Source organism: Vidua chalybeata, chromosome 22 (genome assembly GCF_026979565.1).
Source record: "Vidua chalybeata isolate OUT-0048 chromosome 22, bVidCha1 merged haplotype, whole genome shotgun sequence".
NCBI lineage: Eukaryota > Metazoa > Chordata > Aves > Passeriformes > Viduidae > Vidua > Vidua chalybeata.
In genome coordinates this window covers 8,221,209-8,237,910 of record NC_071551.1, presented here as the reverse complement: position 1 = coordinate 8,237,910, position 16,702 = coordinate 8,221,209, and the positions used below count along the sequence as shown (strand labels likewise).

General features: G+C 42.8%; 1 protein-coding gene across 6 annotated transcripts in view; it reads left to right on the top strand.

Moving 5' to 3' along the window:
* The first annotated feature begins 1,280 nt into the window (after positions 1 to 1,280).
* CASZ1 (castor zinc finger 1) overlaps positions 1,281 to 16,702 on the top strand; it is a 276,777-nt gene continuing 261,355 nt past the window's right edge. For all 6 annotated transcript variants that reach the window (XM_053962743.1, XM_053962740.1, XM_053962738.1 and 3 more), the window contains exon 1: positions 1,281 to 1,708. The gene's annotated coding sequence lies outside the window, so the exon portion shown is untranslated. The remainder of the gene's footprint in view (positions 1,709 to 16,702) is intronic.

The following is a 16,702-nucleotide window of genomic DNA, read 5'->3' as shown; positions in this document are numbered from 1 at the left end:
GCTCTGACAGGCTGGGAGGCACATGTTCAGCGAACTCCTGCACAGGAAGTGAATGTCCAGGTCATATTTATCCCTTTTCATGTGGTTCTTTTAATCCCCCAGACTGGGTTTCAGAAGAGTTTTACAGTTTCAGTTTTACAAAGCAAGCCTTCCTTTAATGTTGGCATTTTAAAGAAAAAGCTTCAGTCAAAACATGTGTGTTTTACATCTGCCAGATGTGATGTTCAGGGGAACAGGCCACAATGTGGCAGCCAGCTCTCCTGCAAAAGCTGGACATCAAATGGGACCTACTAGTTCACAGCTGAGGGATCAGCCTCCTGAATCTCTCACCCAGTGCAGGAAAAAAAAATTAGAAAAAGTCCCCAAGAAAGTTACAGAACATGATCATAGCCAGCATTGCTATGACTTGCATGCCATTTTCCTGCATGGCCATATGACAGAGCACAGCCCTACTGTGCTCAGACCTGACAATGCACAGACCTGTACACCCAAAAATGTGTTCTTGCCTAAAAAATGGTTAAATTAAAAAAAACCAAGAACTTTTAAGGGCAGCAGAAGTGCATTAACATGTCCAGCACTGCACCAGCAGTCAGTGGCTACTCCAAAAATAAAACCTGACTCTTCACAACTTCCACTGAACATCACTGTCCCTGTAACCTGCTCTTTCCAGGGCCTAATTATTGCCGTTTTAATTAAAAAATAATGAAACACAATCAGACTCTTAACTTTCTCTAGGACTTTTCTCACAGCCCTGCCAGGTGGGGCAGATGCCCTTTTCGGCTGTTCCCTCTAAGTTACGGTCAACTTTGACAGGGTAGGGATGTTTTTGTACCTCTGAAAGCCCTTCCTGAGAGTGTTCTGTGGGTACAGCTGGAGTTTACACTGGAGAGAAGGTTTTTAGTAGCTGGTGCTGTGGCTGGTGGGTCAGCAGGGCCCATGTCTGTGGGAGACAGGCCAGTTTAGGGGCCCCTGAGACAGCCACCATTTCCTGCCATTTTTTGCCATTTTTCCTAGTCCATCAGGCAGTGCCTCAGGAGGAGCAGGCATCAGTCTCCTGCCCTGGCTACCTTTCCTCACGATCTATGCAGCACTATCTGGCTGTGTCATCTACATGGAGGTGTGCTGGTTCCTCAGTAAGCTGAGTACTGGGCACCCTCTCCGTGGCCACCATGTTGTGACTGTTGGAGCCCCCTGACCAGCCTCTCAGGGGCTGTTGCTGCTCTGGGCTGGGGCAGTTGAGACTAGGCTGGGGCCGTTAAGGCTGATGTGCAGCAGTTGAGGCTGACCTGAGGTGGTTGAGGCTGGGCTGGGGTGGTTTAGGCTTACCTGAGGGGGTTAAGGATGAGCTGGAGCAGTTGAGAAAGTTGAGAAAAGGCTTAGGCAGAAAAGGATGCTGTGAGGCAGAAATGAGGAGTCTGAGCCCTTAAAATTTATCCTACCAGTGCATGTGGCCTCCTGATCCCTCAGCAGGTACCTCACTCCCCTGCCACCTCCTTACAGTTACCTGGGCAGGAGATCCCCAAGGGAGCACCTTCTGGAGACAATCCATAGAAAGCTCTCTAGGGTGAATAGTAACTTCTTCCAGAAAAGCTGCTAAAAAGTGCTACACTACATCTGATGCCACCAAGAACCTGTCTCTGTAGCACAGCAGCCATCCTGGGAGTCCTGGGAAAGCAGCTCTGTGACTCTGTTCCTGTACCAGTAATGGGTGAGTATTTACTCTATTTCAAAATTAAGCACTTTTCCTTGGTCAGTAAGCTGCAGGGCTAGTTTTTGAATTCTCTGGAATAACAGCTATGGTCTCTTGAATTGAGACCATTCATTTTTTTCCTTTTAAGTTTTGTGTTAATCCAAGGTCACTGGCCTCCAGACCTGGGCTCTCCATTGATCTCCTTGAATGACATAACTAGGTTTTCCACAGAGGTGCCTCCTTTCCTCACTGTAGCTAGGTATAGATTTTGTCTTTACTGTGAGCTACATGGTATGGTCAGATGGCCTGCAGTAAATTTGGTAATATCCTGGAGTCTGGGTGACTGGATGGAGTAGGACTGGAATATGTTGTTTCTCTGGAGTGAATCTGAAGCAAGTATAGTTTATAAGCTGTCCTGTACAGTATATCTCTTCCTAATATCCTGGATGAGAGCCTGTAAGACTGGTTTATTCCTTTATGGGGAGCTGGGTTGAACAGGATCATGTTTGGCCATTGGGATTACCTGAATGTTGTACTGGGCTGGAACAACTTTTCTTGGGAGCAAGAGAAATGCCATAAACACAAGGAAACCTGGTTAAGTTATATGTGGATTAGTCTAAGCTTTTTGGACTGACCAAAGTAAGGCTGAAGTGTCTTTTAGAGGGTTTAGCAGGTATTATATTTGGTAACACCAGATTTTGCTCTCAGAGTTGGCCAGATTTGCATAAGCATCTCACAAGTTTTTACTCAACTAGTGTGCTCCCATTTCTCTTTGGCAGGTAAATATCTTGATAGATAGCACAAATAAATATAAACATGCATAGTTGTGTTTTTTCTTTTGAAGTGTGTGAGTATCGAGAGCTTGATTGTTATTTAGCCTTGGCTGTTCCTCTTATCTCCACTCAAGATTTTTACATCTTGATATTGTTACTGTCATGCTCTGCCTTGCATTTTTAAGGCCTTCTGACTGAAGTTAAACTTAAGCTGATAAAAGCAGCAGCAGTTTGTGAAGCTATTTTTTAGGAAGCATCAATTACCAGCAGTTTTCTCTGATTTCACTTGCATATATGGCTCTATACTACCCCTAGAAATTAGTCCTGAAAATAAGAAACAGCAAATTTAGATGCTTTTCTACCATCATCCTCTTAAAGCTAGAACATTTACTATGGATGACTGGATTAACATTAAATTCTTGGCTGAAAACTACTCTAGCAGGTGAAAGAAACAAACCCCAAAATGTTACGTTAGGAATAGAGTAATGCACAACAGTGACTCCCTTTCCAGACCGCTTGCCCCTCATCCAGCAGGAAGATAGCCATAGTGTGATTGGTCAGTGTAGGAGGAAGGGAAGGTGGCTTTCTCTCATGCCTTCAGATCACAAAATCCATACAACTAGGATGAAAGTCAAATGGCTGTGGCAGAAGTTTAAGAAATAAAGGATTAGTCCTGACTTTACCACATTTTCTCTGTGTGACTGGGTCCATTCCATTCCATTTGCCATTTGCCTTGCTTTCCTCTGCAACAATCCTATGATACAGAGAGGTAATAGAAAAAAAAAATCCATCAGTGGCTGTAAGGCACTCAGCTGCTGTGGTCAGATAAGTACCACAGTGAAGGAAACTCCTCTAAGTATCTATTAAGGACAGCACTTCACAGGGCTCTTGCCCCTTCTATCCAAGGTGCATGAAGCATTCCATCAATGGTACTCATACTCCTTCAATACCCCTGAGAAGCAACGCATTATAAATCCCATTTTACAGATGGGCGAACTGACTTTTCCCCAAGTCCCAGAGTGGTTCAGTGACAGAGCTGGGAATTGAACCATTAGACATTTCTCTCTTCGTGACAGCTCTGTACAATCCCAGGACTCATTTATTTTCCCTATTAAAAAAAGAAGTAAACAAGTATTTTCTTTTTGAGACCCACTGAGAATGGGGGATTGGGGGGAAAATGGAAGTAAAATTAAAAATAAAATTACATAATTCCCTACTGGCCCCGAGTTGTCCAGTCTCCTTTACATTCACACTTCTCTTTGTTATGTTTCCTTGAAGTTGAACCTCCCTGGAGAAGGAAACCTCAGAGTTTCTGGTGCTGGGGAAGAAATGCTTCAAGAAAAAGAAAAATAATCGCAGCTGCAATGTTAAAAATAAGAAGCTAATCAAAGGCAGCCCATGTGGGCGCCACTTTCATCTCTCATCTTCAAAGAGGTGCAAACAAACATTGTCGGCGTGCCAAGCAGCAGCCTCAGCGCCTGATGATCCCATTACTCCTCCAGCGTCCACCCTCTCTTTCCATGCTGCTGAGCCTGTAGGCATGGGACTCTAGGATCACTGCCAAGGTGGGAACCTCTAGTCATCAGAGGGGAAACCACATATGGAATTTCTCTGTGGATCCAAATCATTTCGTAACAAACATACTTGTGCCCTATAGATCATTCCTTGTACTGTTGCCTTTCTAGTAACAATAATAGCATCTCTCATTCCCTAAGATGCTGAAAAGCCTCAAGATCAGAGGTTTTGTTCTGGTGCTTTGAGGTATTTTGTTTTCCAAAGATCTGTTTTTTTTTTTTTTTTTTTTTTTTTAATAATATTCAGGCTCTGATGGAATCCAGATGTACTTAGTGCAGCAGAAGAGTGTGGGTTAGTAGTTAAAGTGATGGCACTTAGTGGAATTGGATGTGCTGGGCCTCCTCCCAGCGCTTATGAGAACTTGCCTTGAAGTCCATACACCTGATAGGTTTGTACCTCAGTTTACCTGACTCTACTTGCCTCAACACAGGCCTGGCTGTTCCTGCACACCCTAAGGCAGTTCATATGATAAGTTAACTAACTTTGAACAAACCAGTTTAAGTATCAAACCCAAGGTACAGTGTGACGCTGTGTCTGAATTAATGCAACATAATGTGTTACAGGGTAATCTTAAGTGTAGTAACACTGGAGCATTGCTCCAGAATGGGGCTTGCAAAGAAAACGTAGATCACTATGCGCTGTACGGGGCAGCATTGGATAATGTAGCTCAGATTAAGAGGAAGAAGGGTAAATTAGGTGATAAATAAGGTGAGGAAAAGAACTGACCTCTTTCCCTCAGTATTGAGATTTTCAGTGGATGAGAGAAAGAAAAGAGAATTTGTTCTGTGTACGTTGCCCTGCCTCATTCAGAGCATGAGTGAAACATCACTCATGGGTACTGCCTTCCTACAGAGAGGATCCTATGGAATGAGGATGCAAGAGACCCATTAAACTCCTCGGCTCTGCCACTACTCTTGTGCATATTCTTAGGCTGCTTCATCAGCTGCAAAACAGTGATGGTTTAGATAAATGGCTTTTAAAGCCATAGATTAAAAGAACTAGATGCTATTTCTTGGAACTAAATTGCATCTTGATGTTGCCAGAACCTTGGCAGAGCAGATGCCTTTACCACCTTGTACCTGTCTGGGGCTTTCCTGTTCTGTTGAGTGGCATTCCAGTAGCTACAAGAGCAGTTCACTGGGGCAGTCATCCACCCACAGAAGCTCTGTGGGGCCTGCCCTGTGTTTCACAATGAGACTGGGAGATGGACGGGAGGGAGTAGAATTGTAATTAGGAAATTACAATTCTAACTAGGAAGGCCTGTCCTAGCCAGGAAAGGATTCAATTAGGAGGCTGGAGGAATATGGATGATACAGGGAGGGTACCAGGACTTCTGGGGCTGCCATTACTGGCAAGAATAAAGGTGCTTTGCATAAGAGCAGGACACAATCACAGGAGAAGAGCAATCTGCTCCCAAGTAGCACCGATCCCCCCTCCCCTCTACAGTGCACAACAAGATACAGATTAGACCATTACACCCAGGGGAAGCCACAGAGTCGCACTCTTTTTCATGGACAGTAGCAGGAAATCGGTGGATTGGAACCAAATGGGGAGCCTTACTCAAACCAGATGTGACCCCGGGGAGATCAGAAATGTTGAGATGTTTTTGCTTTGACATATCCGTCAGTGCTGAAGGTGGGGGTAGGCTGAGGGTGGCAGCAGCCAACTAGATGCTGCTGGATTATATCATGCTGGTCATAGGCTGGCTGGGTTTTAACACAGAAAGTTAGAGGAGACCATTCTGCTGCTATATAGTCAAAACCATGAGTGTATCCCAAATTTCAGTTGGCTCATCACCTGCTTCAGCAGCAAGACTTTGGTCTGGGACCTTCACAGCCCTACTATTGAGTTAACCACATCTGTAGGCTACAGGCTGTTGTGATCAAGCACTGCTGACCAAAGGTACCCTCTTTTTCCATTCAACAGACTTCATAAAGTAACTTAAGTCTGTTTGGACGGGGAAATGAGAAAATTAAAGCATCATCATACTATGGTGGCACATGCTGTGCTGTGAAATCCATTTTAAGTCCCAGCAGGGAACCCAGCACCAAAACCACCACTCTCTGCAACTGGATCTTACCTTGGCTCTTCTGTATCTAATTCTGTCCCCTTGCTTAATGGTAATTAATTTTCAAACCTCAGGAGACAGGAGTGAGTGTAGCATTGAACTGGGTGCACATTTTGCTTAAAGACCAAGCTGTAGATTCCTATGATTAGATGAGGTTATTTTTCTTACTTGCATGAGTTAAAGGCAAATTCTGACATCAAAAGTCTCCAAAAAGTCTTAAATTCTATCACTGTAATGGCTCTGAAGTCAGGTCAGTAGAAAGTAATCCAATGTATTCATTCATTTTCAGTTCTCATGATTATAAAAGCCTGATGCGTGAGTTTTTTGCTTATTTGATTCTGGTAATAATGAAATGAAATGAAATGACGGGAAATCAGTTGCTCCCCTGGCGCGCTCACTCTGTCTCTTCCTTCATCCTCTTTGTCTAAATAAGGAGTACAAAATTAACTTCAGTTAGCATTAAATTCTTTCAGAGCCCTTGAGGACTGTGATCAGTGTATCCTTTATTTTGTGCCAGGCCACAGGACATTTGTAACAAGAAGGTAAAAATCCCCTGACCAGCCTCTTTGCTTCTCTGCTTCTGCCTTAGAGGGAACAATTAATGAATTACCCTGGGTGAGAAAGAGGCTGCATTAGATTAGCGTGAAGTCATGGAGACCTTCTTGGTCCCATTCCAGCACAAACTGTTGCTCTTTAGGGTGCTGCCTACCCTTACGCAAATACTACTGTCATATTTTATCTGTTAATTATGAATATTTCTGTGGGTGAAGTTGTTACTGTCTTTAGGAAGCCTGCACCTAGTCGGTGTCCATTGAAATCCATCACTGCTTATCTGCTGAGTTTTGTAGACTTCGGGACAGGAAGTTTCTGCTTAGCCTAGAAAATAATTCTGTCCTGTTATATCTGCCCCACCAGCTGGAGGAGCTGGCTAGCCAAGAGGACCTTATCAGTTAAGAGCAGGGAGAAGTCAAGTCCTTTCTTGCTCTGTGCTCTCTAAGCATCAAGAACTAAAGGATAAATGCTCCATTGTTTTGACTGAGTAGAGCTTTGCACTCTCCTAGCATAGGTATAAATATGAAATTTAGGGGGAGGAATTGGGCAGGCTGGAGTTGGGTGAACTGGAAAGAAGCCTATGTTTGCCTGCAGAATGTCTCTGGCATCAGAATGAACCTAGGCATCATCCAGGAGGAGTGAGATGCAGGGAATATGGACCTAATGATACAACAGGAGCATGTTGCTGGAGACCCTGTCAACACTCTCATGCTTTATAACTCTATCTGACCCCTCCCAGGGAGGGTGAGGTTCTGGTTTACATTAGCCCAGACAAGATGAAGTGTTGACAGGACTCAGCAAGGTTTGCACTGGAGTTTTGCTTGCTGGCTGCCCCATGCAGTAATGGAGCCATGCATGGTGAGTGTTGCCAACTGGGTCCCTTATAAAACAATCTGAGGGTACAGCTTCTCAAATGATGGAGCAGAACCTCCTCCTTCCCCTTTCCCAATAAATTTAATGACAGTAGCCCACAAAACCAAAATACCTGTTGAAGAACAAGCTGGATTTCATTTTGCTTCTGATGGTGTTTGAATGGTGTTTATCATAGAAGTTTCATTCTCCACTGTGAAGGCCAAATTGCCCAGTTTGTTGTCTGAGTCTCAAAAGGGATGAGTTTATAGGCATAAGAGTCACAGAAATTCCTGTCTGCACCACAGAATACTGTCCTGGTCCACCAGTGAGACAGTGGGAAGTACTGTAAAGACTTTTTCCTCGTGGAAAGGGAAGACGGTGATCTATGCAAATGTGTATTCCACATTCTTAGCTCACTCTGCAGAATCCTTGATAAGATTTACCCATGAAAGTTATGTTACAAAGGCATGTCTTTCCAAGTGAGATTTATTTCACTACTTCTTAAGTGACAAATGAAAAAAAAATCTGAACACGGGGATGTAGTCTTACCCTTTATGTTTCTAAGACCTTGGCAGAGTTCAAGCTACCCTGAAAGTATGGTATGTTTCCAAAATTAGAGTCTTTCAGACCTGAGGATAGTTGCGAGAAGACTAAATAATCTACAAATCAGTACATTTTCCTGAAGAAAATTATAGTTGGCTTCTCTGTGAAGCCCGTTCTAGCCAGTTTGTATGATCTTTGCTTGGAAACTAAACAGAATTGACCAATTTTGATTTATGGCAACTTCCTCTGGCATATGCTCTGCTCTGTTTGCATCATTGCCATGGCAGCAAAGGAACTCTTTATTTGTCCAGCTACCTCGCCACATCCTGCCCTTACGTTGGAGACCTGATTCAAAAAGGCAAGGAAAGCTAGTTAGCATTCAGGAAATTTGACATCAAATGTCATTTTTCCTATTCTGCTCTTGCACATTATCCTTTCAGACTGAGAAGGAAAAGCTGAGCATAACCTCTTTACATTTAGAAAGTTGCTTTTATCTGAGGGTCTTAAGGACTTCCTAAAGCTGTGGTGAAAGTTTCTGGCTTTTTCTGGCCCATGTGGTCTGATGGATTTTATGTTTATGCACAGCTAGCCAGTGTTAAATGAGCGGCACAAACCCAAGACACTGAAGAAGGGCAAGAGAAGTCAGAACTGATTTTAAGGCGGTAGATGGAGTCAGCTGAAAAGGCAGGAAGTGTTCATTCTCCAAAACAAGGAGGTTCTTCTTTTAATGTGGAGTTGAAGAAAGACAGAGAGAGGTGTGACACATGAAACACAGAGACTTAAATTCAAGACGAGGTCTGGAATTCTTATATGTGTGCTTGTGTTCCTTGTATACAAGCACACAATGGCTAATATAGGATGAAAGTGGGGCTCACCTATGTCCAAGAGTTTAAAGTTTATTTGATACTTCATCGGTTCTCTTTTCATCTCATCTCATCTCATCTCATCTCATCTCATCTCATCTCATCTCATCTCATCTCTCTGAAATAAGAGATTTATTCAGTGGCTCTTACTTAATCCTTTGGGGTGTAATCCTTATTTAACCTTTGTTTGGGTGTGCTGATTTGCTTATATGATCAGGCCTTTTAATATGGTTTTTGATTGTTGGCATAATAGCCTTCAGGAACAAAATGAAGCAAGTCTTCCTCGCCACCTGGGGTCCAAATTCTCACATGATCCAGAAACTGCAGTTCAGTGTTGACGAGATGCTTGGGTACTGCTTTCCATGAGTAGATTAGCTGGAGCAACAATGTCAGAGCAAAAGGCTCTGTGATTCCCAGCAGTTATTGCTGGCGTGGATTTTAGCATGGAACAGGTTAATTCAAATTCTCCATTGTTTTTTAAGAGGCACACACTGTGCTGATAATGGTGTCAAAAAGCAGGCTGGATTGGGGTGTTCCTTGAAACAGGCAGACCTGGTATCCTTGGGGAAGAGCTGATGATGGGGTCAGATAATTCACTCTTCATGTTAATTCTTCTATTTGGAGTAAAGGAACAAGTCTGTTAAAATGTTTGCCCAATACTTTGGGGCCAACAGTTGTAATTACATTTATTCTAATACGTATCCATACATTTGGTGACTCACTGATGCAAATCTGCTTGACTACTTCTAGAGGAGTTTGCAGCAGGGGTGGCAGAGGAAGAGACAATCTGGTCCATGAGTTTGAGCCCTGGTGTGAGATTTCTGCTCTTTTATATACCCTTGAAGCTGGGATGGTCTGAGTGGGAGTCTGGATTTTGCGTTTGGTTTGCACTCTTGCTGGGACTCTTCAGCAAGACCTGACCGAAGCACTGAGACAATGTAATTGGGACATAAGTGAATTCCAGTCAGTTCAGGAAACACATCCTTTCAGTTCCTGAAAACATGCTATTATTAATTAATGAGCGCAAATACTAAGGGGGCTGCACGCCTTTCGTTCCTTGGCCTCAGACTTATGTCTCTCCATTCGTCTCTTCTTGCTAAATTTTTCAGTGTTTTTAACATCAGACTGATGTTACGTATAATTACCAACTTTGCACCAAAATTATATTTGACACAGCTTGTGTGGGAAATTAGAGCATTTCAGAGACTACAAATTCACCTGGGAAGATGAGCCAGGCAAGACAAGGCAGCGCAGAGTGGAAGTAATTTGAATATTACATGTGCCCTCCTGAAAATGCCAAAATCATTTAAATTGCTAGAAAGGATATTTTCTCTAATTAGCTGTGTGTGCTGGAGGGTTCATAATAATGCACTGGATTGTGGAAGAATGGACTGGCAGAATAGAGGCTGCCTGTGCTCCATAGGGGGCAGAGAAGAACTGGCAGTAGGAAGAGTCCCCCCCTTTCTTCCCTGAAAAAAATAAAAATATTTATCATCCCTGTAGCTGTTTACAATGATACCTCTCTTTTTAAATGTATAGAGAATGTGCCCAGTTACCTGGTCATGCATAGTATTAGCTACCGAAGGAACCCCGGGAACAGTGCTAGCTGTGCAGCTGTGCTCCAAGCTCAGATCCTACGCTATTGCTGTTTCAGGACGCTCTAACTGCCTTGAGCTTTTCTCCACCCTCAGGCATCACTGCGCTTCTCTCTGACACTTCTTCAGTTTCACAGGGTCCCACAAATACAGTCTCCATTCCCCTCACTTTGCTCTTTTCTCCCTGGGGCCCTGCTGGTAATGTTCTCACTTCCTTCCACAATTACAGTGATAGCCCCAGTTAGGCCAAGCCAAGTCTTTATTTTTTTTATTCCTTTTTAAATATCCTGATGACTGTAGACATTCTGGGGAGATATATGCAGGGAGAACAAGAAGCAAACACACTCTCACGGATCTTCTCTCTTCCTGACATTGATTGTTTAAGCACTAAACCATTCGCTGACTCTTGTGACTCTAAATGATGTGGGGCTTTTTTGAGGTTTTCCTCCCCACAGCTACAGAAACCGCACTGGAGCATGAGTCGCTCTAATGTGAGGGCTTCCACCTGTGACTGTGGAGTGAGGCTGCTGCTGGTTCCATCTCCTTTTCTGCCATCACTGTTCCTGTGGTTTCTGCTTAGTTACATATTCATTTTTATAATGCAATTATCATCTTGTGGGATGAAGGAGGGGAAGACACCCTAATTAGCTGCTTAAAGCGCTTTAAAACTGCATGTGTCCATGTCTTTAAAGGAGACACATCTGTAGAGTGGATGCTGTTGCACTGTGCTGCATGTTTCCAGTGCTGAGCATTGCAGGTCACAAAATTGTACCCACACTGTCCAATCCATGGCAGCGATTTCCCATTTAACTGTCACAAGGTTTGGATCCTATTGCTTCCTTGCACCACAAGGTGTCATTTGCACCCTGGCAAAGGGGATGTAAATCATTACCCTGTTGAGCAAGTGGGGAGTTTTGGCTTGGGAGCTTTTCAGAACTGCTTTATATGGAATGAACAATAACACGAATTTCAAGACAGGGTAGAAATGGGATTTAAACTCCCCCTCCCCCATATGCCTTCCAGGGATCCTGAAGTACTGCAGTCTAGGCTCAGAGGTACAGAGATGTTGTATTTCCAGTGAAATTGTAAGTAGCTGCCTGCATTTCCCTGTGAATCTGTCTCTTAACTGCATGGAAAGGCTGCTTTGTAACAGCAAAGAGGAACTAAATATTGGCCAAGGATGCCAAAGCTAATACCTGCTTTTTGGGAAACTGCCCTCATGTCTTTAGTGTCCACAGAGTGGCTGGGCCCTATGGTTAAGGTTTCAGCATGGTCCTTGGCTTGCTTCTCTTAGAAAGATGAAGAGCTGAATTGATTTGAGAACATTACTCCTGGATAGTTCATTGATTCCTTCACTTGATTTCTGAGGACTGCAGGGAGGAGTGATGCTTGCAGTCTTCCAAAGCACACATGCCCCAGTTTGTGAACATCACAAGCCAGTAGCCTTTTCCAGGTGAGAATGTTCTTGGAGGTTTAGTACCAGGGCTTGGTATTGATACAGTTCCATGTGTTTGGTGGTGATGGCTATCCTTCAGGAAGGATGAAAGGTGAGGAGCCTGGACAGGAAGGGAGGTAGCTGTAGGAAAATTTGAAAAACAAGAAGCATTGTTTTGTTCTCAGTGTTGATCTTTTGTGTAACTTGGGGAACTGTTTACTATTCTTGCACAGGAGAGGAGGGAAGTAGATGAGTAATCAACTCCAGTTAATGACTTTGCTCATAAAGTGGTAGTTACACCCTCTCTCAGACCCATTTTCAAACAACCCGTGGCCTTGATATTACTTTATGTCATCTTCTATATTCCTTTAGTGCAACTTCATTTGCAGCTCAGGATTCAGGATTCTTCAGAGGGTTTCCAATTTTGGCCTGCTCTCTGGAAGGTATCATTGGCCATCCCACTGCAGGACAGTAGAGAGGGTGTGCACCCTTGGCATATACGGCTCCACCTGTAGTAGCAAAGCTGCCATTAAAAACAGCAGGTGATGTCCTCCAGGGAGACTCCATAATGCTTTCCCTATATGATGTAGCATCACCTCTAGCTTACTTACTACGAGGAGGAGTCCCCTGAACAAAGAGCAAGCATTTTCTTCTGCCTCCTTGTTCTAGCTGAGCTGCCACTGCCACCCAAGAAAATTTGCAGTTTTCTTCTAGGACCTGTCCTCTCCATCACCAGCATGATTCCACTAGGTGGTGCCAAGAACTCTCATGCAGATGCAATGAGTCTGAGGCTTTTACTTGCTTTGTACCTCAATGAGAAGATGCCTCTAGCTTGGCATGCAGGCTTTTCAGGAACTGTTTCCCCAAGGGGCCGTTTCCCAGATTTGCCTCTAAATCAAGGAAGAGATTTATGAAGTGGAAAGATATCACAGAGACAAGCTGGCATGAGGGGAGGGAGGGGAAGATTGTCTTCTGTACTGTGGGCAGAATTTTCACAGGCTGTACAATTCATAATTTGTTTTGTGGGATTTCCTTTATTCCTATATTTTCTTTATTTCCTGTATTTTTCTCTAAACAGTATATTTTTTAGTGAGAGGAAAACAAATACAAGGGCTACCCAAAATGATGCACAGTGAGCTCTTCTCTGAACAGCTCTCTATGCCCTTCAGGCCTGACCTGAATCAGCTTCTCATAAAGCAGCCCTGTCCAGCAGCTAGTTCCATCAGTGTATCCTTGCTCTGATTTATCACCCACAGTTTTCTCCTAAACAGAGGATTCTAGGATGCACACAATTATTTTCATTTTAGGAACTAGTATCCCTTAAGACTACCTAGAATCAGCAAATTCCCTATACCTGTCCTTGTATGAAAGACAAACACTTCACTGAGTTTCACTAATGCTGATCATCTCCAGAGTTCTCATTTTAAGAGCAATATCCATATTTATTTTGGTGAAGCCATTAAGCATTGTAGCTAATCTCAGGTGCTGAGAAGTGAAGCAAGTGACATAGCTGGGGATGAAATCCAGCTTCAGATGTTAACTCCTCTCTTCTTCACTTCTCAAGAGCAAATCCTCCAGAACTGTAGAACTTCTTAATTCATCAATTTTTGATGCATATCATCTCCTTAAGGGGTTTCTAAACTTTGGTTGTCAATAATTCCTGGCTCCTGGAGCAGACCCTTGTTTTCCAGATTATTTTAAATAAGCAAATAGAGCAAGTTTGATTTTTTTTTTTTTTAACACACTTGTTTTTGCTCTCTAGTGAATATGATTCATCTCACTTACTTTTGCAGAGTAAATGAAACAAGCTCCGGAAAATGTCTATATTGTGGTTTACTGTTACAGATAGTTAAAAAGCTAGATCACTGCATTTTTACTTTTCCTTTTTTTATTCTTTTACTAATATTTTTTTTAATTTCTGAACTTGCTTGTCTTTATTTTCTGTCTATCTCATTTCTTAGCCCGCTCCTCCCAGGCCTCTGCCAATTTGCCTGCCCTATCTTCTTTCCCTGTCCTCCAAATGACTACACAGGCCACAGCAGTCATATCTCCTTGACATCATCCCATCAGCAGACTGTGGTTGTGCCATGTTAATGTGCATATGTTGTGACAAAAGCAGTACAACCAGATAGGGAAACAGGGGGATCAAGTACCCCCTGAGGCCTTCAGAGAATCACAGGGAATGGGAGGCAAGAGCTGAGTTTTTTTGACAGAAGAGGTTCCAGCTGTTCCGTAGAAACTTCTTAGAGAAAAGGAATCCCCTTTTCCTGCTGAGCAGGTAGCATTGGAACTGGAATCTGAACAAGGCAGATGGGACCAGCTGTGCAGTTTGCATGGTGTAGGAGCCCAGGCAGGGGCAAGACTGAACCCTGTCCATGAAGCTGCAGGGATGGAAAGCAGGGCTGAAGTAGAGCGTAGCTAATGGAAGGTTTGGAATATGGGACAGTCTCTGCTGGAAGATGACTCTGAGATAAAACCATACGAGTAGGGACCCTCCTTACCCCCAGTAGTCCTATCAAACAAGAGCGATGGAACACGCATTGCTTACTCCTGTGACAGGCAGGTATTATCAAGTTTGTTTATTTATATTATGGCCATGACAAAAGATGCTGGATTTAGGTTTAGGTCTGTTGTGCAGAGATCAAGAGAACAAGCTCTAAAAAAGCAGAAGTGAACATAGTTAAAGCACTCACTCTAAAGAAAGTAATGATTGAAAAGGCCTGGCTGAAAAACATAAATGACTCTTATTTCTGTATCTTTCCTCACTCTCTCCTAAAACATGCACAAATGTACAAACCCCATTTTCTTTACTACTCATTCAGAAGCATGGAGTTTATTTCCCTAAATATCATCTCATCTTTACAGTTGGAGTAAATTCCCACCCAACCTAAAAACTGACCCCGTGATTTCTTTGAAAGAGCTTCCACAGCCACCTTGTAATGAGAACAGTGGTAAACTGCTGAGGAGCCCTTTGTGGTACTCTGTTCCATCAGCTGCTCTAATACCTTTTTGATTATCTCAGTGGACACAGATATAAATGCTGCACCTTGGATCCCTCACTTGCAAGCTATCTCCGTTTTTTTGTTGTTTTGTTTTTTTTTTTCACTTTCTTTTTAAAATAAAAATGACTGCTGATGTTTATGCTCCTGTAATACATTATGTATTATTTTGTTTTAAGCGCTGCCTTTTGCATCCTGACAGTAACAATAAAATGTGAGTATGGGATTCCTAATACAGACAGACTAATGTTTCCACTGCTAGCCTTCCCTATCTCTTCTTTTTTCTTTCTGCTCTCTAAGCACTTTTCTAAAGGCTCCTTTTATATTCCTAATAAAATTAGAGCAAAATACATCGATTTACTGGAAAAGAAGGTTTGGATTTTTTTCCTTGGTGATAGCATTTTCTCTGCCACCCACCTCTTAAAAATGCTGGTGAATATTCCGTGTAAAAGATATCCAGTTTCTTCTTTTTAGGTGTTGGGCTTTTTGTTTGTTTTGTTTTGGGGATTGTTAGTGTTTGTTTCAGATTGTTTGTTTATTCAGTTGGTTTTGGTTGGTTGGCTGGTTTTTTCTTGTTGTTGTTCTTTTTTTATCAGTTCCCTGATAATTTTCCCTCCTTGGTTCTGAGAATACTCTGCTTGTTGCCCCCACTGTGGACCATTTTGTCTATGCTGATCTTCTGAAGTAATTACCTTTCATTAATGCATTTTAGTCATATCTCCAAGTACCCGTAAATGGCTGGTTGCTCATAGTGGGAACTGATCTGGATGGGACCTTTTTACTCCTTTTCCATCTACAGATTGTGCAATCCATATCCTGATTTCTGACTTCCATTTTAATGTAATGGATCCCCTCCCTCCCTTGCCCTGCTCCTTATTTGCCTCTAAAACCAACTTCAGCCAGCTGTTAGATTATCAGAACCAACTTGGTGGTGGTGTTACACTGATGTAGGCAACCTTACCTGAGAAATTAGTCCTGTTGTGTTTGTACTGCTGAATCTCACAGCGGTAAGTTGTGCATTGGGCTCTATCTCCTACTGAGATTTGTGTTGATCCCATTGTTTTGCACTCCAACAACAGCCTGCTTGCAGTTACAATAAGGGGAAAGAACAATCAAAGCCAATTGAGTTTGTTCATACTCCATACCACTGGAGAGCTTTCAGAACCCATCACCGTGCTTTGGGGATTTAAGATTTCTGAGATATTCACTTAGTTATGGAGTAGGCTAAAATCTGTCATGCTCATTTAATGAGAGAGGAGGAGAGGAAAGAGACACAGTCACACATGAAAAAAAGCAATTTTCCTTGTAACAGTTGTGTTAAAATATTGATACAGAAGCATAGTGGAAAAACTTAACGAGATGTTAGTGTTAGAAATAATGCCAGCATTAGACATCTCTTGTGTGCAGAGTTTCCAAGATGGTGTTTAGCATTTCTGAGAAAGAAATCTCATGAGAAATGTGGAATTGCTCTACCTGGATCAGACCATGACACTTCAGTCTCGTGTCTTCTCCCAAGGCATCTAAGCTGTCCTGTCTATTACCACAGGAGGAGCTGATAGAGGCCATAGTGTGGTGAAGACCTGTCTGTTATCAAGAAGCTTAGAGTAAGATTCGGTATTGAATGTTCTCAAGCGCCCTGTATACTGTATCTCTTACCAAGGGTACACTTTGAGTTCAGAACTAAGAGCTTGTGATTAAGGCAGTTTGTTGGCAATCTTGATTTCAAACTGTTGCAAAGTTTATATACCTTGGGCATG